Source organism: Ochlerotatus camptorhynchus, unplaced genomic scaffold (genome assembly GCF_037179485.1).
Source record: "Ochlerotatus camptorhynchus isolate MF236.1 unplaced genomic scaffold, CSIRO-AGI_Acam_v1.1 ptg000312l, whole genome shotgun sequence".
NCBI classification, from domain to species: Eukaryota; Metazoa; Arthropoda; class Insecta; order Diptera; family Culicidae; genus Ochlerotatus; species Ochlerotatus camptorhynchus.
Window position 1 is genome coordinate 1,943,486 of NW_027040800.1, and position 23,271 is coordinate 1,966,756.

Below are 23,271 nucleotides of genomic sequence, written 5' to 3' on the forward strand. Positions count from 1 at the left end.
ATCGAACCATTAGTACCACTTTTGAAATAATTTACCGGAAAGTTGAAAGCGTTCGTGGAAATTGTGCCGGGGGTGGGGAAGAGGAATCCACCGATCGATATCGAACGCAACTCAACCACATTGAATCACGCTTGTGATAGAGCAGTTCTAGGCCAAATAGCAAAAACAATTTATTTTACTCGACCTAACAACTCTTGAAAGCATCTGGGAAAATGAAAAATATACCTGCATCACTTTCCTAGTCTATTTGATACATTTCTCACATCGAGGACCAGGGCTGCAATAAATGAACAGATGCGTGGTATTTATATCCTGGATTACAATTAAAGTCTGGAACGCGCAAAAATTGGTCAACTTCAATAGGTGTATTTCTGTTAAAAATGCATAACAAAAAACCTTGTATGCTGCATTTGGAACAATGGTTGCTATGATGAGTTTTCACCGTTTGCCCTCCAGTTTTCAAAATGACGTCCAAGCAAGAGGAGCAGCGTGTCAACATTTTGCTCGCGCAGCAAGAGAATCCGACGTTCTCACACGCCAAGTTGGCAAAATTGCTGTATATGGCCAAATCGACCGTGACAAATGTTTTAAAAGTGTTCGGGGAGCGTCTGTCGACCGTCAGGAAGCGTGGAAGCGGCGGCAATCGTAATCCGGACGTAGCAGCGACGACGAAGAAGGTGGCGGTGAAATATAAGCGGAATCCTTACCGCTCCATGTCTCCCAAGCTACTGTGCAGCGGGCCAAGAAACGAGCCGGGTTGACGACGTTTAAGAAGGTGAAGGTGGCGAACCGAGATTACAAACAAAACACAGCAGCGGTCCCAAAAGCTGTAGCCGAATCTGTTCACAAAGTTCGACTGTCTAGTCACGGACGACGAAAATTATATGAAGGCGGATTTCAAGCAGCTTCCGGGGCAGGAGTTTTACTCCGCATCAGGAAAAGGGAAGGTGGCTGAAATTTTCAAAACCATCAAACTATCGAAGTTCCCGAAAAAATATCTCGTCTGGCAGGCCATATGCACGTGTGGTCTAAAAAGCGGCATTTTCATTGCTACGGAAACCATCAATCAAGAGATCTACGTCCAGGAGTGCCTGGAAGAGCGGCTGCTACCATTCCTGAAGCAACATAATAGACCTGTACTGTTCTGGCCGGACCTGGCGAGCAGCCACTATGGGAAAAAGGCAATCGAATGGTACGATGCGAACAACGTGGTTGTGGTACCCAAAGACCACAACCCTCCCAACAGCCCAGAACTTCGCCCTATCGAACGGTATTGGGCCTTGGTCAAACGGAATCTCAAAAAAAACTAATAAATCCATGGAAAACGAGCAGCAGTTTAAATCTAACTGGTGTTTGGTGGCGAATAAGGTCGATGAGACCACTGTGCCAAATTTAATGGAAGGGGTTAAGTGGAAGGCACGGCAGTTCGAATTTGGCAAACCAAAAGAATAAAAGAAATATTTCCATTAAATATCTGAATTGAACTACCAAAGGAAAAATAAGAAGATTTTCGAGGTATGGGGCCTTATTATGGGTGTCACTACACGGTGATAAGGAAGTGATAGTCAGAATAAGAGCCGTGATTGCCGTACAAATCAAATGGGAATCACTTCACCGTGACGACAAGTGACAAGTTTTCACCGTGTAGTGACATCGGTAATAAGCCCCATGAATTTTGACTGAAACAAACAATTTTTTTGTCGACCAATTTTTGCACGTTCCAGTCTTTAATATGCATGCAATCAAGCATTAGAAATACATTTACTTAATTCTTTTTTTCTGAAGCACATTCTATGCATCAATGCTATCTATAGTTTAATGCTGGGTGTCTTCTCACTTGGTTAAATAAAATTCCCTTTTTTTCAGAACTATAACGGAGGTTTATAACAAGAAAGCTCTTCTTTAAATGTGTTAAAAATAGAACATTTTTGATAAAACAACAACAACGGAAATTAACTTAATCGTTTTAAAGACATGAAATTCAGTTTAAATTAAACAGCTTTGCAATCAAATCCATTGAATTTTGAAGTTCAAAATAGTCAATGTTTTGAAGTTTCGGGTTTGAAGTACAAGTTCAAGATTTAGAATATTTGCAAAGTACTGATGGAAATTTTATTTATAAAACACTCCGAACATGATGCCTCCGAAAAACGTGTAGCGGCAAGTTTGCAATGCCATGGCTTAGCCATTTCTTGATGAAATTGTTATGAACCTTGTGGTACCTCTAGATTTTCTAGGGTCTGCATTGTATGTTGATTGTAAAAATATTGAAAATAGGATCGCCTACTTTTTTTAAAAACGATAAGAGTCGTTGAACTTTTTTTTTAAGATGTGTTTATGGATTTTACAAGTGGCTTAAGATCTGATTAATGGGCACAAATGTTCATGATTAGCCAGAATACAGTAATGGTTCCTATGTATGGTCCTCCGGAAGATCCGGAAGATCCGTAAAAATGCAGTGGATGAAAAGCAAATCCCGTGTCTTGAAATACTCATTGGTTTCTTCCCTTGGAGTGCAGAGAACAACAATGAAGAAATTCTGACTCTCTTAGAAAGTCAAACGATGCACAGTGGGGTAAAATCGACCCAAAATCCCACTTAATTAGACGGCGCATGGTAGGAGTCCTGCAAAATAGCCTATCTTCTCTTATCATATGTGAAAAATTCGAAACATCGATTGGTGATGGTCCCGTTTAGGGTTGACTTCGGGAAGTGGTCTGTTTTGCCCGATTTACCCCTAATTTTGGAAGAAAAATATAATTATCATCCCGAAACTGAACTTGGCGCGCTTAGATTGAGCCAACGTGAACGTTATCCTTGTAAAAAGAGCTGGGGAGTTGAATGGTGCTAGTTTTACTTTGATCAGACGTCAGTAAGTGGTCCATTTTACCCGATTTCCCCTTGGCCTATAAAAACAAGATTAAACACTCGGAAAGCAGAATTTGACGGACAAAATATTGAACTTTATAAACTTAACTATTGTACAATTATTCAAGGAATCGAATGCTGCACAGTTCGCCATGTGGCAACCACTGTAAACTCCCATTTCACCCTAAATTCTCCTCAAACTTGACCAAACTTATATATCATGTAGTTTTATAGATTAGCGTCATTAATATTACAAGCACTTTCACTGTACTTATTTAAAAATGCCCGGAGAATCGAATGGTGATGGCCCCGTCTTGGTCAGATATCAGTAAATGGTCTATTTTGCCCCATCTCCCTCAAATTAAAAAACACCTATATAAATCAAGTGGAAATTTAAATTGGTACTATAATGTATAAACCTATATGCACTAAATTATCGTAGATGGGATGGCTATCGCGATGGGTTGGCTGTTGATGCAAGGAGGATACTGCAACGCAACGTAAAACATCAACATGTAGAACTAGTTTTCACTGTCGACGGAGGATCCTTGAACTCCATCAAAAACAGTCAAGTCATCCTTGATTTCCAAGTTTGGAAATGCCAACATAAGAAAAAATTCCATAACAGAAATCAACATGATGGTAGTGAAATACCAGGGCAAAGGGATGATGGTGACTTTCAAAATGTCCACGTAGGCACTGGCGATGACAAGATGGTCGTAGATCAAATTGACGAAATCCCAGGACCAAGTGGTGTCGAAAGCAATAAACAAACATTAATGTTCCTGGCCACACAACAAATACAGTCGGTGACAAGAGAAAATAAAAAACTACAAGGGATGGGGCTTATGGGGTTGTACAAAATGGTGACGTAGGATTACGTGGTCTTATATAATAAATCTTATTTGTTAACTGCAGCAGGAGCTTGTGTTTTGTGTAGGAACAGGAATTTGAGCGGGGTTCTCTCTGTTTATACTCTTTAGTATGACGCGCTAGACATAGATGGCGCACAGCGACTCACGAAGAGCTACTGATGCCGATCAATAGCGGTGCGGCTTCTTCCTCCTTCTATGGATGCTCATGTAGGCTGCAGCTCGCTGCTTGCAGGCAGCCTTTCGTTGTGTACTGAAGAACACCACCACTCACCACACGGTGATTGAATAAATACCGTTTGGTGAGACCGGATGGTATTCAACTTTGAAATCCGTATTGGGTAAATCGCTTTTCCGAGGCAATCGGTTATAATTTTAACTATCTTAGCAACAGTTGCAAATTTGTGCAATTTTCAAGAGTGACATTTTGAAAAAAAAAAATATAAAGTCGTTAATATTTACAGATGCGTAGAAATATTTCTGATCGATTGATGATAAAATTATTGAAATTGATCCAGGGGCAGCTGAGTTATTAACGTTCAAAATCTTTCATAATTTTGTTACATGTTCCATTTTTGGTTTTCACAAAGTGTGTCCCCATATAGAAATCACAGACGTTCAAAAAAATACACCCCAAAACCAAGTATCAAAACAAGGAAACAAGCAGAAAATCATCTAAATAAGATAACAGCAGAACCAATTTTGGGGAAGAACTAAATCCCCATGCGAGCGGCGAACAACGACAACTTTAACAACAATAAAATCAAATTTGTTCAAGTGAACCTTCACCATGCGAAGGGAGCAACTGCTGTACTTTGTAAAATATATAGAGAAAACTGGACATTGCCCTTATCCAGGAGCCATAGACAAATAAAAGTAGGATATAAGGAGTTCCTACAACATCTTGTAAGTTAATTTACGATGAAGGGCATTTAGCTGCCAAGAGTTGAAATTTTAGTAAATGGAAGTGTAAATTTAGTTCATATAACATAATTTATAAAAAGAGACATTGTTGCGGTCATGATGGAGGTTCCAAGAACTCACGGGAAAACGGAAATCTATGTTGCTTCAGCATACTTTCCAGGTAACTTGAGACGGCAGAAACAAAATAAGGTAAAATAAGGCATTAAGGCGATCAAGAACGACTGCCGCAGTAGGATCAACTTGATCCGCACTATCTCTCGCCCCCACCGGTCTAACAATCGTGACACTCGTTTTCGGGTTGCAAGAGTCGTCATCGATAGTCGCCTATTGTACGGTCTTGAGATGACGTGCATCGCCACCGAAAAGCTCGTGCAGATACTAGCACCAACTTTTAACACCTACGTTCGGATTGTCTCCGGTCTTCTTCCGTCAACGCCCGCCGATGTCACATGCATCGAAGCGGGTATTCTGCCCTTCTGCCATCGTATAACCGCAGCAATTGCAACAAAAGCTGCTGCCTTTACCGCAATGACCTCCGGAAATGACAGGATCTTTCTCCTCGATGAGGGGAACAGACTCCTCCGCATGGCAGCCAATTTGGAGCTCCCCCCAGTGGCCAAGGTCCATTGGTACGGAGACAAAAGTTGGCGCATACCTCCACCAAAAATCGAGAGTCGGGTAAAAAGCAGGTTCAAGGCTGGAGATAACTCTGCAGCGCTGAAGAGAACAATAGTCGAACTGCTAGGCTCAGAATACCCAACCCATGCCCACATATACACAAACGGATCGCTTTCCCGAGCCGGGGTCGTCGTTCCTTTGATTCTTCATCCGAAGAATCAAAGGAACGACGAGCAAGTGGACGGATATGTCGAAACTTCGGGACCAGAAGGTGGTTTCTCGTCTTAGGACAGGCCATACAAGGATCTCACATAGTTTTGGTGGGACGCAGTTCCACAGAATGTGCTACGTTTGCGGAACCACTGCATCGGTGGAACACATCCTATGCCTGTGTCCGCAATACCAACAACTAAGGGAGCAGTACGCACTTCCCAACAGCATTAGGGACATACTGGGCGACGAACCTTCCACTTTAGCGACAGTTATTTATTTCCTCAAGGACGCTGGGTTATACAACAACATTTAGGTCCTTTTAACTTTCTTTTGGCTGACGGTACATCTCTACCGGACGGGGGAGTACCCCTCCTACGGTGGATTTCCGATCTCTTTTAAAACCCTACCCAACTTTGATGTACCAGATTGTTTTTTTTTTCTCGTTGCCTGTATTGTTAGTCTTTGTACTGGAATCTGTTTTAATTGCTTCTCTTTGAGTACATGTGAATTGTAAGCCAACTCCTTAACAAAATTTGCTAACAGAACCCCCCTCTGGGGCCTCCCGTTTTATAGAGATGAACTAGCCAACGGCTAAAAATCTCACTAATAAAGTTTAAAAAAAGAAAAATAAAACAGCAAAAAAGGTAGCGTAATTGTAATATAAGAATATATAACCACATGTACACGGAATTCAGTCCCCCCTTATTGACACTGGGTTATTGCAATCAGCTTGCCATAAAACTTAAAAATACTGAAGTAATGAAATTGGGTTGTTAGCGGAATGCTTAAATAAAACAGCAAAAAAGGGTTATCTTCCATTTAATTCCACTTAATTAATTTTGGTATCCATGACAGATACGTATTTCGACTACAATGTGCAGTCTTCATCAGTGTCATTCCCACTAAAGAACTTATCAAGTAAGCTAAAGGAGAAGTAGATTTTTCTCCTTTAGCTTACTTAGATCTTTGGCTTTTATTAGTTAGGTAGGTTCCGATCCTCTACACCTGCATCGCTTAGACCACAAGCATCAGTTCCATTTGCATGTACAATTGTCTAGCGCCGTGGCATGCACCGCCATCGTCATATAAGGTTTTAATGTGTGCAATCTATATTCCACCGGACAATAGCCAAGATGTAATTCTAATCAATGACCACGTTTCCTCCCTTAATGAGCTTTGTGGAAAGTATTCGACTGGTGACGCTCTCCTGGTATGTGGTGATTATAATCAACCACGCATGCGCTGGTGTTCAATTGACAACGTCATCCAATGTGATGCTTCACCACTACCGCTGTCCAGTAGCACTCTTTTGGATGGTATGGATTATTTGTGCCTTGGCCAAAGGAATCTTGTGCGCAATCCGCTCGATCGCATTCTCGATCTGGTTTTTTGTTTGCCTAATTGTGAGGCCAATGTGAATAGCTGCTCAGGTCCGTTGCTACCCGTGACTCTCACCACCCCCCGCTTGAGATCTCTCTACCAGCGCTTGTGGTGTGTGACGAACCTATTGAAAGACATGAGGAGCGACCTCTAAACTTTCGAATGATTGATTTTGCGGCCCTTTCGAACTTTTTACTAAACGTTGACTGGAATGCGATATCTACTATCATAGATGTCGATGAAATGGCGGAAATGTTTTGTTCCATTTTGAACGATTGGCTTGTTTCGAATGAGTTGGTTGGAAATGCTAACATGAAGCTTTAGTGTGATGATTTATTAGCTAGAGAATGATCTTTAGAAGAGTGTAGGTGGATAGTTCCGTTAGAGTACGGCAGTATGAAAATTGAATAGAAGTTGAAAATGAGCGAAGGGCCATTAAAGCGACAGTTTTCAAGATAGACGCACATTTTTGCCTAGCCCGTACGATGTACGCGGGGACTTGAAGTATGTCTCCAAGTCCACAGGCAAAAATGTGCGTCATCTTGAAAACTGTCGCTTTAATGGCCCTTCGCTCATTTTCAACTTCTATTCAATTTTCATACTGCCGTACTCTAACGGAACTATCCACCTACATTCTTCTAAAGATCATTCTCTAGCTAATAAATCATCACACTAAAGCTTCATGTTAGCATTTCCAACCAACTCTGAAAATCGTTAACTTCGCGTATGAAGTAACATAAAAAACACTTTGAATGTTGTTTCGAATGTTCCACGAATTCGGCCGTCAGTTTCGCCTGCCTGGAGTACTCTCCATTTACGGGGTTTAAAACGCACTCGCAATGCTTGTCAACGGAAACTACGTCGTCAACGAACGCCTGGAAACAAACGAAGTTTTCAACAAGCCAGCAATGCGTACCGGTTTTTGAATGCCACTCTCTACAAATCTTACGTATTGCGTGTGCAAATTGGTCTGAGAATAAATCCACGTGGTTTTTGGCGCTTTGTTAACTCCGAACGGAAAAGTGCAGTGATCCCAACGAATGTCTACCTGAACGAAACGACTGCAGCGTCAGCTACAGAGTCATGCCACTTGTTTGCCAAGCATTTTGCATCCGTATTCGCGACGAATCCCGCCTCAAACTTGGAAATCGATGAAGCCACCAGTGATGTTCCCGCTGATTTTGTTGAGTTTGGACTATTTGCTGTAAATCCAGAAATAGTTTCATTGGCTGCAAATAAACTGAAACGTTCGTTTGTCCCTGGTCCTGATGGTTTGCCTGCAGTTATAATATGCCGTTGTATTGCCGCTTTAGCACAACCGTTGTGTGATATCTTCAATCGCTCACTTCAGCAAGCAAAATTCCCTCGCATTTGGAAGCAATCGTTTATGACACCCATTTTCAAACGTGGTGATCGTTACAATGTTGTTAACTATCGGGGAATCACGAGTCTCTCAGCTGTCTCAAAATTGTTTGAGATTATTGTGGGTGGAGTTATTTTAGCTGCCACAAAAAGCTACATATCCACTGATCAACACGGATTCATGCCCGGACGATCGGTTACCACCAATTTGTTGAATTTTACGTCGAAGTGCATAAAAAGTATGGAGGAAAAAGTCGATGTAATTTATACCGACCTGAAAGCGGCGTTCGATAAAATTGATCATAACATACTGCTACACAAGTTATCTCGTCTTGGAGTTTCTATGCAATTGGTTTTTTGGTTGGAATCCTACCTTACAGAGCGTGTACTTCGAGTGAAGGTAGAGGGTTTTGTATTTTCGCCGTTTTCAAACAAGGCTGGAGTTCCACAAGGTAGTAATCTCGGACCGTTGCTGTTTATTCTGTTCTTCAACGATGCTGCTTTGGTTTTGGGCGAAGGATTCAAACTGGTCTATGCAGATGATTTAAAGCTGTACATTGTGGTGCGCACACAAGAAGATTGTTGGCTTCTGCAAAACTCGCTGACTTTGTTTGCCGATTTATGCCAGAGAAACAAACTGACTATTAGTGTGGAAAAATGTCAGATAATCACGTTTCACCGCATGGTACATCCAATTTTGTTTGACTATCATATTGACGGCGATACTCTTACCAGAGTTACCAGTGTGACTGACCTAGGGGTTCAACTAGACACAAAAATGACTTTTGATTTACACCGTTCAGCGCTCATATCGAAAGCAACGCGACAGTTGGGCTTTATTTCCAAAGTTGCGAAGGATTTTTCGGATCCACATTGTTGGAAGTCATTGTACTGTGCACTTGTCCATCCAATTTTGGAAAATGTGTCCGTCGTTTGGCATCCTCACCATGTCACGTGGTGCCTAAGGATCGAACGGGTTCAGAAACGGTTCATTCGTCTGGCACTGAGAAACTTGCCGTGGAGTGATCCTGACAATTTGCCGCCGTATCCTGATAGATGCCGACTGTTGGGCTTAGACACACTGGAACAACGACGGAAAGTACAGCAATCGTTGCTTATTGCTAAGCTGTTGAATGGTGAAACTGATGCCCCCGACCTGCTTGCGATGATGAGCTTTCGTGTGCCGAGCAGATCTCTTCGGAATACAACGCTACTGCAACCAAGTTTTCACCGAACCATGTTTGGGAACAACGAACCAATCTCAGCGTGTATTCGAGCGTTTACGGCTGTCGAAGAGTTTTTCGAGTTCAATGAACCAACCGAACGTTTTGCAAATCGGATTAGGTCTGTGTTAAATTAGCTCTAATATATTCATTAAGACTAAATTGTCAGATGAATTATTTTAAATACAAATACAAATCTGCAATATCCAAACTATGCAAATACGTCTGTACCTCACCATTGCTCTACCATTAGTGAATCAACAAATTCAAACTCTTGCACCGCTTAGTAAAATGTAAACAATTTTACATCAAACCATTCGACCCTTCAACTAATGCTGAACATATCACCAGGTACATCCGCAGCAAAATCGGTTAGGCTAGGACTTAGTTCCGCTGTCAGCCCTTGACGTCAACCGCTAGTAGGGGACGCCCTCTAAGCTTCGTGTCCTTTATATTATCCCTATTGGAATACGAATTTAAGAAATATTCAGAGAACTTAACGTAAGTCAAATGAAATGCAGAGATGTGGAGAGAATTTGAGAAAAACTGTGAACACTTTTAGGATGTTCCAAGTACCTCAGAGAAGCTAGGGGCGTAAGGGCAGTTCTCACAATTACAGGAAGTCCATACTTTTGGAGGAGTTTAAAAATCTATAAATGGCAAATGAAACTGACTCATACTTGAGTATCGTTAACTTCAATTCCCGTGTCTCCTCGAGATCGTTATGTTGACGATGACAGCGGTAGAGGCTAACAACAGGTGCAATTTCCAAACCTATCGACTAGATGCTTACGTCACATGACGACTTGAGTGTGAAACCATCGATAGAACTGCAAATCGTGAGCAAATCGGCCATCGTCTCTTTTGCCACCATCCCTTCCCAACAGGGGAGTTTGGTAAAGGAGATGATTAATCCGATTAGTGCCTTTCTCAAAATTGGCCCTTACTCGCTTTCTACTTTCATCTCCTCATCTATCGTATAAAATGAAAAGTTCGAGTCTGATATTTGTCGTTAAGCATTTTCAAATATAAAAAAAAAATATATGTAGATACTTAAAGAATACCTTTATGGTACTTTTTTGGTATTGCATTTGCATAATTTGGTATTGGAATGGTATTGTGGTATACATTTTTGGTATTTTACCTCGTATCTCAGGCCCATCCATCCTAATTTAAGGTATTGAGATATTCGTTCCTGCTCGGGATGCCGTCAGAAGGATTGTTTTACAATGTCTGAAACTAACGAAGTACGATGAGCATTATTAACAATTTAATTATTTCGATTGCGTTTGTATTAAAATTGTGAACAAATTTATAAGAAAACTGACACAGAATTAAACGTAAATGTATATACGTAATTTTCTCCACTACGTTCTATCAAACATCTCCCCGTCGAAAAATGCCTACCACCAAAAGGCAGACCGTATTTCCCAGAAAATTTCCCATTTTTCACACGTGTCTGACTAAAACGTTATGATAAATGATCGTCTGCCGTAAACTGTAAGCGTGGGTGTGTGTGTGTGTGTGTGAGCAGTGCACCGCCAATCCAACTGCCCACGTCGTCTCCCACTTGTCCGTTGCCGGAGAAGGAACGTGTATCATCCTGGAAGCAGTAACTTACTTTCCCAAGAATTCCGAAAATATTTCTCGACTGAGTAAATACAGACACACGGAAAGAAAGGTTTCCATTGTTTGCGGAAGCTTAGACCGTTGATATTCGAGCAAATAACGTTCATCCATCCTTCCGAAGCAGATTTCTATACAATAAGCCGAATCCAATTGACCGTAGGCAGTTTGTTTGTTCGATTGCATGGTTGAGTAGATTCGAGCTCTATAAATATGCGAATTTCGAAACTATTTCAGATCGAATCACAAAGGCTCGCTCGACGTCCTCTAAATCACCTGTGAATGGCATTATTCTGTGCTGCGGCATATTCTCGCTGACACTCCGGGCTGTGCTCATGCCTGAATGAACAACAACTGCTTGTCTGCTTTCATCAAAAAGTGTATAAATTCTAACGATTAGGTACCGCCGTATCACCGCAACAGCGAAAAGGTGGTCCCAAACTGTAATAAATCATATCACTGGTTGCTCGCCTCAGCCTCGGAGCGGGTGTTTGCCTAGTAGGAATGCTTTATTAGACAATGGTTTGCAAATTACGAGGGAGGTTTGCTTCCTCGGTCGTTTCAAATCAATCTTCGTCCTTTGCTGATGTCGCCCAGTTTCTCTCTCTCTCTATGCATAGAGGGAAAACACAGGATAGATACCGAGTGCTGAGTCGTACAAGAGTGCATAAATTATTAAGATGATTCAATTATTCCCCACTAGCTTCGAGTTATTCAGAGCCTACAGCAGGAATCTGCTTACTGATTCGCAATGCAACTGCCTCGTCGTTGCTAACTGGCTGTGATTTGAGAGGCACATATATTTGCCGGCAATATTGAACCGAATGTAAGTTGTCACCGAGATATCGGGATGGTTGTGCAATCGAATCCATTAATGATAGATTTTGCAATCAGGTGAACATCGAGAGTATCGAGCCAAGTGACGATTCGATCAGACGAGACCTTCTCCGATTTGCATGAAACTTTGCATAATCGATTGTAGTCGGCAATCATTCACACTTCTGCTAAAATTCGGCCATTTTGAATCTTGAAATTTTGTTCAAAATTGTGTATTGGAAATTTTTAAATTAATCGTACACTCAAAATAATTCTCTTATCAATGCTACGTGAAAACACACATAGATTTTTCTATCGCATTTTTCACGTAAGAAATACGTGATTCTCATATGGAGGCACTCAATTCTGTGAGCTTCAACGTCACTGGATTATCACGTAGAATTTACGTGATTCTTCCGATAAAATGCATGATGATTCCAATTGATTATTTTATTCCGATTCGGTTTAAATAAAATGTATTTCTTAATAGACATTAATAGAAAAATTAGCACATTGGCATTAAACATATAATGAAATAAAATTCGACAGAGACAAGGATCGGGAACAGGAACACTAACAAAAATGCAGCGGCTTATAACTTCCACTTACTTTGAAATCCATACATGATGGTCCTTGTCGTCATACTAAAAAAAGGAACAAACTAAATTAATCTCCATGTAAAATTTTAATTAATTATACTTACAACTCGAAATTGTCTCAGTAAAGACCAAACCAATCTGGATTTCAATGGCATGTCAACATGCACAATGAACTAGCGCCATATTGTATAGCACTATGAGTGAATCACTCATTTATTTTTTCAGACGTGACAAGGATTTACGTGAAACGAACATAGAATCTGTGTATGTGTAATTCACGTAAACTTCACTCAAAATCTGACGATTTCGAAAAGAGTTTCGGTTCCCATATAAGTGGTAAAATTGACACCAAAGAAAAAAGAGATACCCTACGTGATTTTTCACGTAACAACAACGTGTCGATTATTTTCAGTGTAGGTCACTTCACTTCTGATCAAAATGACGTAGGAAAAAGTAAAATCTTTCCAGGAAAAATATACACGGTAAATTGTTTGTAGTAATTTGGAAATACTCAATTAAATAAAAAACTAAATGTCCTTGTTCAATATCTTTTATTGAAAACTAAGCGTTTGAAAAACTGGTCCACGGTTTTTCTCAAATTCTCCACAGCTCTGCATTTCATTTGACTTACGTTAAGTTCTCTGAATACTCATGAAAATCAAGAAACCCATGTATTCAAAATGTTTCAAGAGCTTCCTTTATGTTCCCACAATTTCATTGAAATTCTTAGCTTTTCCTTTCAGTCCTCAGATCTTCTGTAAAGTTCCTACTATTGAAGGGAAATTAATCTGAACATATCCAATCTTTCATAATGTTAAATGTAATATTGCAATAAATCATTATTTTTGATGATGCAAATGATGAATCGAAAAACCTCGACCTTCTCGGATTTGCATAATTGCATATTTTGCATAATTTTTTGTTATGGGCAATGATTCTAATGTTTGCTTAAATTCGGTCATTTTGGAACTTGTAAAATTTTCAAAAAAAAGTCATAAAAATATTTCAAAAATTGTAGCGCAGAAACGATGCTTCTGATCGAAATTACGTCCGAAACAAAGTTATAAAGAAAAGTAATGCTTTTCTGGGAAAAAATAAAGATTTGGTTTAAGAATTAAAATAAGTAAGAGGTTGTCTCCAAGACACGACCGTATATTTGACGTACGAATACGTGCTCGGTTTCTGTGTTAGGGAAACCACTTTTTCCCATGTGGACGCTCGTTGTGTACTGGAGAGCAATGGTCAACGCTACGTACCTATTGAAAATTAAAGTGTGTTTATTTTATCAGATTCGTAGAAAATTTTCCAATCGATTGACTTGTTTAGAATTAAAATCCATTCGCTATTGATGGAGTTATGAGTGGTCAAAACCTGACCACTTTCCGTAACGTGATCAATTTTGGTTTTTTTTTTTTTGAAATTGCATCCCCAATATGTTTTGCCGAAGGACGTAACCCTACGTCAAAACAAGCAAAAACGCTGATTAATGCTGGTAGAATGTGTCTCTGAAACATATCCTCGACAAACCGACACGAACAACCAAAACTCCACGCATAAGTAACAATTCTGGTTTTATGAGGGTTCTGTAGATCACGATTTAGACTTGTAGAATGCTATAAAACCTCTATAAAACTTGCAATGTTACTAGGGATACCCTCCTCCAGCCTTACAATAATTAAATTGTCCGTTCCGGGAGCACATGCGAAGGGCAAATAAAGTAGCACACAGTGAATAACACTTTCTCTCGATCGTGACATCACAAATACCATACAGTATACACCGACCACACGCGATCGAGGCCAACGCGCCGGAAAGCAAACGAAAATCAATAGTAATTGAAAACACACTTACAAGATCATTTTCAAGTGGAACATATTCACCAAATCAATATATCGCGATCTAGTACTCTCCGGGAGTGCTTTGTCGAAGCCTTCTCGCATACTCTCCTTCAGCCAAATCTAAAGCTGCACGATAACAAGGTGCGATTCACTTTTCTTCCATATCATTTATTTTTTTCTTGGCTGGCACTTTCATCACCATAGGTTACTTCCATATTACACTGCCGTACATCAATTGATAGTGAGTGACCAGGGCCCAACAAAGTCACTTTCAATCGACGCTTTCAACCATCACTTTCAATTGAAAGTCATTCTGTCTTCTCTTCTAGCAGATCCCCTTCAACATCAACAGAGCCTCTTTCGATCATGCTGTTTGTTTTGGCTTGATTCGTGTTCATTTCGTCTTTTATTGTCAAATGAACTTACTTTCGCATTGAAGCGAAGCTGTTCGATCCCGATTCGAGCAGTTTTTCTGACTTTTGTTGATTGTACACTCGGTTCATTTAAGCGCATGCGCATAGATATCTGTGCACGTGGATGTCAAATTTATCTTTGTCGGGTGGTTTGTTTACTCATCAATTTTGGTATTTTTGGAATCGGGATGGCGTCTAGAGGCTGGAAATTTATCACCGACGCCATTTTTAAATACAAGATGGCGGCTTCCGATTTCAGAAAAGGTGGGAAATACTGATCCCAACCCATCAATACGGTATTTCTGGACTCGAGGTGATGTCTTCTTCTTCTTATTCACATTTCAAGTTTATTGCTTGGTGCATATTAGCTTATTGCGTGCTCTCAACTTAGTGATATTAATGCACTTCCACAGTTATTATTTGAGAGCTTTCGATGCTGATACCAATGCATGAATTTGTATATTGTGTGGCAAGCACAACGATACTCTATGCCCAGGAAAGATGAGAAAATTTCTAACCCGAAAGATTCCCTCGACTGGACCGGGAATCTAACCCGCCGCCTCCGGCTTGGTAATACCGTGCTTTTACTGAATAGGCTATGATGACCCTAGGTGATGTCTAGAGATTGTAATCCATCAAGATCGTAATGTCTAGAGATTTTGAAATCCAAGATGGTGGCCTCCGGTTCTATAAAATGTGGTAAATACTGTCAAATACCCCCCAAATGTCTGTATTTTCGGAGTCTAAATGACGTCTAGAGGATGTAAATCAATCACCGACGCCATTTTTAAATCCAAGATGGCGACTCCCGGTTTAAGAAAAGTGAGAAATACTGTCTAATTCCCATCAATATAGGTATTTTTGGTATCGGAATGACGTCTAGAGGCCGGCAATCGATGTCCGAAGCCAATCTTAAATCCATGATGGTGGCTTTTGATTTCATAAATAGAGGGATATACCAACCGGTGGAAACTAACGATTTTAAATTGGCTCACTACTTGACTAGCCTATTGGTCCCAAGCAAATCGATTAACGTTCCCCATTCTAGTCGAAATTCTAGTACTACAATGTTTGTTTTGATTCGCTATGAAAGTTTGACAGATAAAATGAGGGGTTCGTGGATTTTCCTATGCTTCGAGAGGTGCATCGATTAGCGATTACATTAAAATACTCATCAATATGGGTATTTTTGGAATCGGGGTGACTAGGGATTGGAAATAGATATGTGACGCTTCTGGTTTAAGAAAAAGTGAAAAATTCTATCAAATACTCATACATTTGGTTTTTTTTAAGAGTCAAGGTAACGTCAAGAAGCCAGAAATCGATATCCGACGCCATTTTTAAATCCAAAACGCTGGCTTCCGATTTGAGGAAATGCTTCAAATTCCCTAAAATATAGCTACTTTTTGAACGAGGATGACACGTAGATGCCGAAACTCGATGTTAGATGCCATCTTGAAATCCAAGATGGCGACTTCTGGTTTCAGAAAAGGTGATAAATACTGTCAAATACCGATCAATGCGAGCAATCCCAGCAACGTCTAGAGGTCAGAAACCGATCGTTGACACCATTTTAAAATCTAAGATGGTAGAATGTGATATACTGTCAAATACCGATCAAGGTGAGTATTTTTGGAAATGGGGGTTGCACCTAGAGGCCGAAAATCGATGTCCGACGCCAACTTTAAATTCAAGATGGTGGCTTCCGATTTCAGAAGAAGTGTCAAATACCCTACAAATAAAGGGTGTCCACGATGAAATTACCACACACAAAATTGATTCGCAAAATTCGAGTTTTCATCCGATTGCCATCAAATTTTCAGGGATTGAGAAATAACTATTAAACTTCATTTTACCATTTTACTCGTATTTTATTTACAGTCCATACGCAAATGCCCGCACCTTGGCCTTAACCCCGCCCATAAGATTCTGCACAACCTGTGAATCAACCGTTTTTTGCATGTAAACCCATACTTTCTTCAGTTCCTCGACTGTCTTCACTACCTTAGGTCGTTTAAGAAGGTGCTGCTTCATAATCGCCCAGTACTTCTCGATGGGGTGGAGCTCCGGAGTGTTGGGAGGGTTGAACATTTTCGGCACGAAATTGACCTTATTGTCCGCATACCACTTCAGCACGTCCTTGGAGTAGTGGCATGAGGCCAAATCCAGCCAGAAGATTGTTGGGACGTTGTGGGCCTTCAGGAGAGGAAGCAGCCGCTTCTGGAGGCACTCTTTTATGTACACCTGTCCGTTCATCGTGTCCTGAGTCACGAAAGGTGCACTCCGCTTCCCGCACGTGCAAATGGCTTGCCAAACCAGGAATTTCTTCGCAAATTTGGACATCTTCTGAGTGCGGACATGCTCCGGAACGCTGAACTTATCCTTGGCCGTGAAAAACAGGTTGCCGGGGATCTGTTTGAAGTCGGCCTTCACATATGTTTCGTCGTCCATGATGCAGCATTCAACTTTCGTCAGCATGTTGAGGTACAACTTCCTGGCACGGGTTTTGGTGGACTTGTTCTGCTTCTCGTCGCGATTAGGGGCCTTTTGTACCTTGAACGTTTGAAGCCCAGCCTTAGTTTTGGCCTTCTGGACAAAACTTCGGCTTAGGTGCAGCTTCTTAGCCACATCCCTAACGGAGGCGTTCGGATTTCGGTTGAAGGCCCCAACTACGCGGTTGTGATTTTTGGTGTTGTACGGAATACTTTTTCCTTCACTTCTGGGCTTCCGATCGGTGGTCAACCGTTCCTCGAACCGCTTAATCACTCGCGACACCGTGGAATTCGCGATTCCCAACGTTTTAGCGATGGAACGATGCGAGAGATCCTTGTTCTCGTGATGAATGCGCAAGATTTTATCACGCACGAGCTGTTCTTTCGACTCCATTTCCGCGAGTTTTGATCACAAGACTTTAAAACTTGCAGGATGTAAATAATGCACTATGAACTAAATCCACCCAAATTTTCATTAAATTCTACCCAACGGTTAAAAAGTTAGAGCAATTTCATAGTGTGGCAATTTCATCGTGGACACCCTTTAGCATCGAATATTGATTTTCAGCAACTACGCGTCGTCCCCGTTCCAAAAATACCAAGATCTTAGGGTATTTAACACTTTTCTTAAACCCGATGACATCCATATTGTTTTCCGAAACGGCGGCGGATATTGATTTTCGGCATCTGCGAGTCGTCCCCGCTCCGAAAATATCCATATTGAAGGGTATTTGACACTTTTCCTGAAACCCGATGGCTGCCGTCTTATATTCCAAAATGGCGTCGAATATCGATTACGCGTTGTCCAAAATTAGAAGTATTTGACACTTCTCAAAACCAAAGGGCACTAACTTGGATTCCCAAATGGCGTCGAGTATCGACTTTCGTTAATTTAATTTTCGTTTAATATAAAATAACATTCTAATGCTACATATAATTCGGATGCCATCCCTATCCGCAACCGATATTGTGCGGATACTATCCTGATACTATATGTTTATGCCTGACGACGCGACGTGAGGCTATTCGAATGAGCCTTGAATTGAAGTGAAAATGGAATAAAACGAAGGAAGCAGTTTTCAAGTCATTCATTGTGTCAATTGAAAAAAGACTTTACATTAAATGATGCACTTGATGAACGAAACAAACGATTGTCAAGTCATGTTTAACAGGAGGAATGTTCATCGTGGCTCGATAACAAGAATCACAATAACTTACACGAAAATGAAATTGCTCGAAATGAAGCGATTCTGCGGAGGGTTCATTTTGTTTTCTTTGTTTCGAAAATGCAGAACCCTGTGAGTGACTTAACTGACAGTGCCGATGAGGTTCGTTTTAGAGGGTGGCTCTTCAAATGATGTGCATGGGTAAACTCGTTGCGCAGAATTGATTGAGTGGTTGTATTGGTTCATCTTCTTATTTATCTATCTTCTATTTTTTTGGTCGTACCATATTTGTTATACAAAAAAGTGCTGTTGTGTGGAAAGGCAGGTCGTGAGGCTGAAATCGGCTGGAGTAAAATATTTGCGGAATAATGGTCATTCATTTCGATTATGGTTACTATGTGGGACTGAGATCGTCGCGAAGAAAAATGAAGTGAATTGGAAGAAAGATTAAGCATAATTATTGTGCGACAATTAGTAGTGTTGGTTGATGTGTAGAAAGAGCTTTTGGAGCTAAATATTGTGTCTGAAGTGGATAGATTTCGTGTGTTTGAGTTTCGATTTCACTATCGTGATTGTGTTTGGTTTGATAGAGTTTATTGTAGCGTTGAATCGGTAAATGTAGAGCATCGTGGAAGTGTTAATATTGGTGGGTTTTATTTTATCAATGTCTGTTTTATGTCAATCTGATGAATTAGCGTTGAACAGCTTCGAATCGTGCACTCCATACTGCTTGGTAGGGATTCCAGACAACACACGCGAATTCCAGTAGTGAGCGTAACAATGAACAGTAAAGGGCTTTCAAATACAGAGGATCACGAAATTTCTTAGTGATCTTGAACATAAATCCAAGCTGACGATTTGCTTTGTCGATCGTGGTGGAGAAGTGGCGAGTGTATGTGAGCTTTTCATCCAACATGACACCGAGGTCTTGATCGACACGTTGAAGTGCAGTCCCAGCAACGTTATAATCAAACAAATCGGCAGTCCTAGTTCGACGGAAACTACACAGATAAAAATTCTGAATTTTAATAGTGATGTAAACATTCATTCACGTAAACTTGTTGCAACAATGGGCTTTTGTATACAATATTTGCTAAATTGCATGAAATGTCTCAGAACTTTACATCATATGTAATGTAAACTTATATGATATGTGACGCTCCAACAGAAATTTACGCTACTTTTTCGAACTGTGTAATTACGCTGCACTTTGAGAGACGCACAGGACCATAAAATTACGTTCACACCAATCATTAAAGATTTCAAGAAGGTTTTGTAGTTCTAAACAGTCAGCATAGCCTCGAACGACTAGGGAAATCTTCAAGTCATCGGCAAAAAACAATTTACCTCCACGTAGTAGAATAAACGTTACATCGTTCACAAATAAAGCAGTGGTGCCAAAGTGCTACCCTGAGGAACTCCTGATCTGTTCGAGAAACAGTACGATGAGTAGTTTCCGATGCATACAGTAACTGCACGTTGCACGTGGTACGATCTAAGCCAGCTGCAGAAGGAAGCAGAACATCCAATTTTTTCAAGCTTTGCTAGCAGAACGACGTGCACAACTCTATCAAACGCAGTTTTAAGATCAGTGAAGGTGGCATCCACTTGAAATTTCTCGCTTACATTTTCCATACAGAACGACGTACAGCTGACGAGATTCGTTTCCACGGAGCGGCCAGAAAAGAAACCATGTTGACATGTACTTATGTAATGCTTGCAGGAAGCAAACAATCTCTCATTTATCAGCAACTCAAATACCTTAGATCCAAGGTTCGCTCATTTTCTGCTTGCGATGCTGAGTCATTCGAGGCTGCATTTGTCCTCAGTTGTGCAATGCTACGTCATTGCCGAGAAACATTTTTGACGGCAGCCCAGTTTCCTTTCTCTTCGTATTGACAAACGACCAGAATCCTTTGACCGACAACATAGTAGAAGCAATTCGAAGCGATTTGATGCGTTATGGGGTGTTAACATCTGTGCGGATTTACTCGCGCTAGTGTATTGGCCAACTAGCACGCTGATGCCCTGTTTACATTATGCTGGTCTGTGTCTTTGCTAGCAGTGAGCTCATTAGCGCGAGTGAACTAGCCTAAGTGTAAACACCACATTAGCCATAAGCGTAGCGCTTGCGTGAAAGCTTCCTCTACCGTATGCATGATAATGTTTGGGCCATTAAGCAATGTCAAAATTAAAAAAAATCTCAAAAATGTCGTTTTCGAGTTTATTTATTTATTCAAAGCGGGGATGTTTCTCAGAGTCTTAAACTATGTTAATCATCGATCGAGTTTCCACTTGCTGCAATTACGGCCTCCACACGCTTCCGGAATGCACGGCAGGTTCTAATAATGTAGTCTGGATACATTTCTCTCCAGGTACGGGTCAATGTTTGTCGCTGGATGGCGGCCACATATCCTTGGCCCAGAACGGAAGTTGTTCCTGCAACCACTTATGAGTGCGGTTGAAATAAAACATTTGGGTTCGGACCGTACTGTTCTTTGATCCACGGAAGAACATACTTAGTTAAAATTCCGATGTAGACCTCCGTGTTGACCTTGTCGCCTTCTGGAATGAACACCGGGTCCATTTTTTTTTGCTATCGGAAGTCACCAATCCAAACACTATAACGCTAGCAGGATGCTTGGTCAGATACAAGTTCTTGTGCTCGTCGGCCACGTTTTTTACCGGAAGAGAACTAATATACCGGTCGGTTCTGGAATTTGATACGGGATCGACGATAAACATGCTCTCGTCGGTGAAAGGGACTACCGGATTTTTTTCGCTTAAGGAATTTCAAGATTTTCTTGCATCGTTCGACTCGTAGCTCCCGGATGCGGTTGGTAATCATGTGAGTTTTTTTCCGTGCCCTTGACTTCACTCCGCAATCTTACTAACGATCTTCCGTGCCGTAAAGTCACTGATCCCGTGTTCCTTTGCCATTTTCCTTATTGAACGCACTTGATTCACCAGAATCTTCCTTTTGATAGCAGCGATTACCCTCCGAACCCGAGTAGACCTCGGACGTCCTGTGGCCACCTTTGCGGATAGTCTAGGGGCATCCCACTCTAATCTTTATATTTCTCGCGTTATACTCAGAAAGTTTTTACAAATACCTAAGATACCCGGAAATACTTAAAAATACTTAACCTATATTTTGCATTAGGTTGTTACCACCGTTGCTAAACACATTTTAGTTGTTTATTTATCGGATGTCGTCAAGGATTTTGTGTGAATATTTGAAAACTGCAGTATTAATATTTTCAGCTTTAACAGCTATTTTAAATGTTTCTTTTTGTTTTGTAGGCATCAAGAAATGGTCTTGGAATAAGAGAAGATCATTGCAAAAATGATTCACCTATAAATTAATGTCGTCAATGGTGGAAAAAACAGCCGCTGACTAGCCGCTGATTATTTCTCCAATGTAGAAACCGATTCCATCATTTTCGCATTATACCTGCACTATTAATTATGTCACACTTTGATGCGCATTTAGGATGATTCGTTCGACATGTTACAGGAAGAAGTCAGATTGACAATCATGGAACCTTTACCTTCGTTGTTTGTTTGGTTTTATCGATCGTTGCGTTATAAGATTAAGTACTTTTCGACCGTTATAATTAGGCCATGTAACACTAACTTAATAAGAGTCTTAATCTGAACAAGAAATTGTGAAGGTTTTCCAAAACATTCGCATTGTTCTTGTTGCCGAGCTTGTGGCATCTGTTTCATCTTGTAGCTTCCCACCGAACGTGTTTATTCTGCCGTAAAGTGCCTGTTTTGAAAATTTCAAAAATAAATTGAAATTGTATATAATTTGAATTGAATTGAACATGATGGTAGGTATTAGCCACTTGTGCATGGTAAAAATATAAATTAAGATAAAACTGTAAAACACTGCAACATTTTGGCGAAATGCGCAGAATTAGGTGCTGCGCAGAATTATGGCGCACATAGTAAACATGTTGGTAATATGACTACATTTCCTCGGATTTGGAACCGTCAATTCTCATCTGTTAAACCATTATTAGAGCTGGACATGATTGATAAGCCATATCTGCTATGTGTTGAAGTAGAATTCATTTTTTCATTGATTCTATTAACTAACAGCAACGATTGTAAAACTTAAATTTAATCAATTTATTTCAACATATGACATGTGAATAAATAAGTATCGATTATTCAAACTTTTGAATAAAAACAACAAACCAATCAACTTCTTTAACATGTCACTGTAGTAGCGCCAAGCGTCACGACAGTCACGTTCTGGAAAGATCGAACAGTATAAGTTATAAATTGGTGGCGCAAGTGGGTAATTGTTGTCTACCCACTAAAATTTATTAAACTGGATTTTTTTTAATATCCTTTGTTTCGTAATGGGTTGGACATTTACCCACTTGTCCCACCACTTTTCATTTACCCCAATGTACCTTTCATTTTTAACTACCGCTTCGATTCAACCGGGATAATCTATTTGCCACTACGGATCAGAATGATAGCGATGCTAGTGTTTTTGAAATCCTCAATCACCAGCACCTTGTCGTTGGTGGTTCCAATTACTTAAACTGGGAAATTTATGTTCAAATGAAAACATCGAGTGCAAAATGTCAATTAAACTACTTCACCAGTCTAAAGTAACTGTTTTCCAACCCGAAAAGCGTAATGCAACTACGGTAACTACGATGGAAATTATGCAAGTTTAAAATACTTAAAAATATTTAAGAATACCTATGAGAGATTTAAACGTATTTAATGTATACTAGTACAAAAGTTTAGAGTGGGATACCCCTAGCGGATAGTTGTCCTTTCTTTTCTCGGTCTAAAACTCTTTTGACGGTCCACCGGGACACTGCCACGGCGATTG

The 23,271-nt window shown here is 40.5% G+C and overlaps 1 protein-coding gene and 1 pseudogene across 4 annotated transcripts in view; one reads left to right on the plus strand and one right to left on the minus strand.

Moving 5' to 3' along the window:
* Positions 1–20,997, minus strand: part of LOC135707443 (uncharacterized) — a 44,070-nt pseudogene extending 23,073 nt beyond the window's left edge.
* Positions 1–23,271, plus strand: part of LOC135707424 (uncharacterized) — a 505,282-nt gene that overhangs the window by 285,364 nt on the left and 196,647 nt on the right. The window lies entirely within an intron of this gene.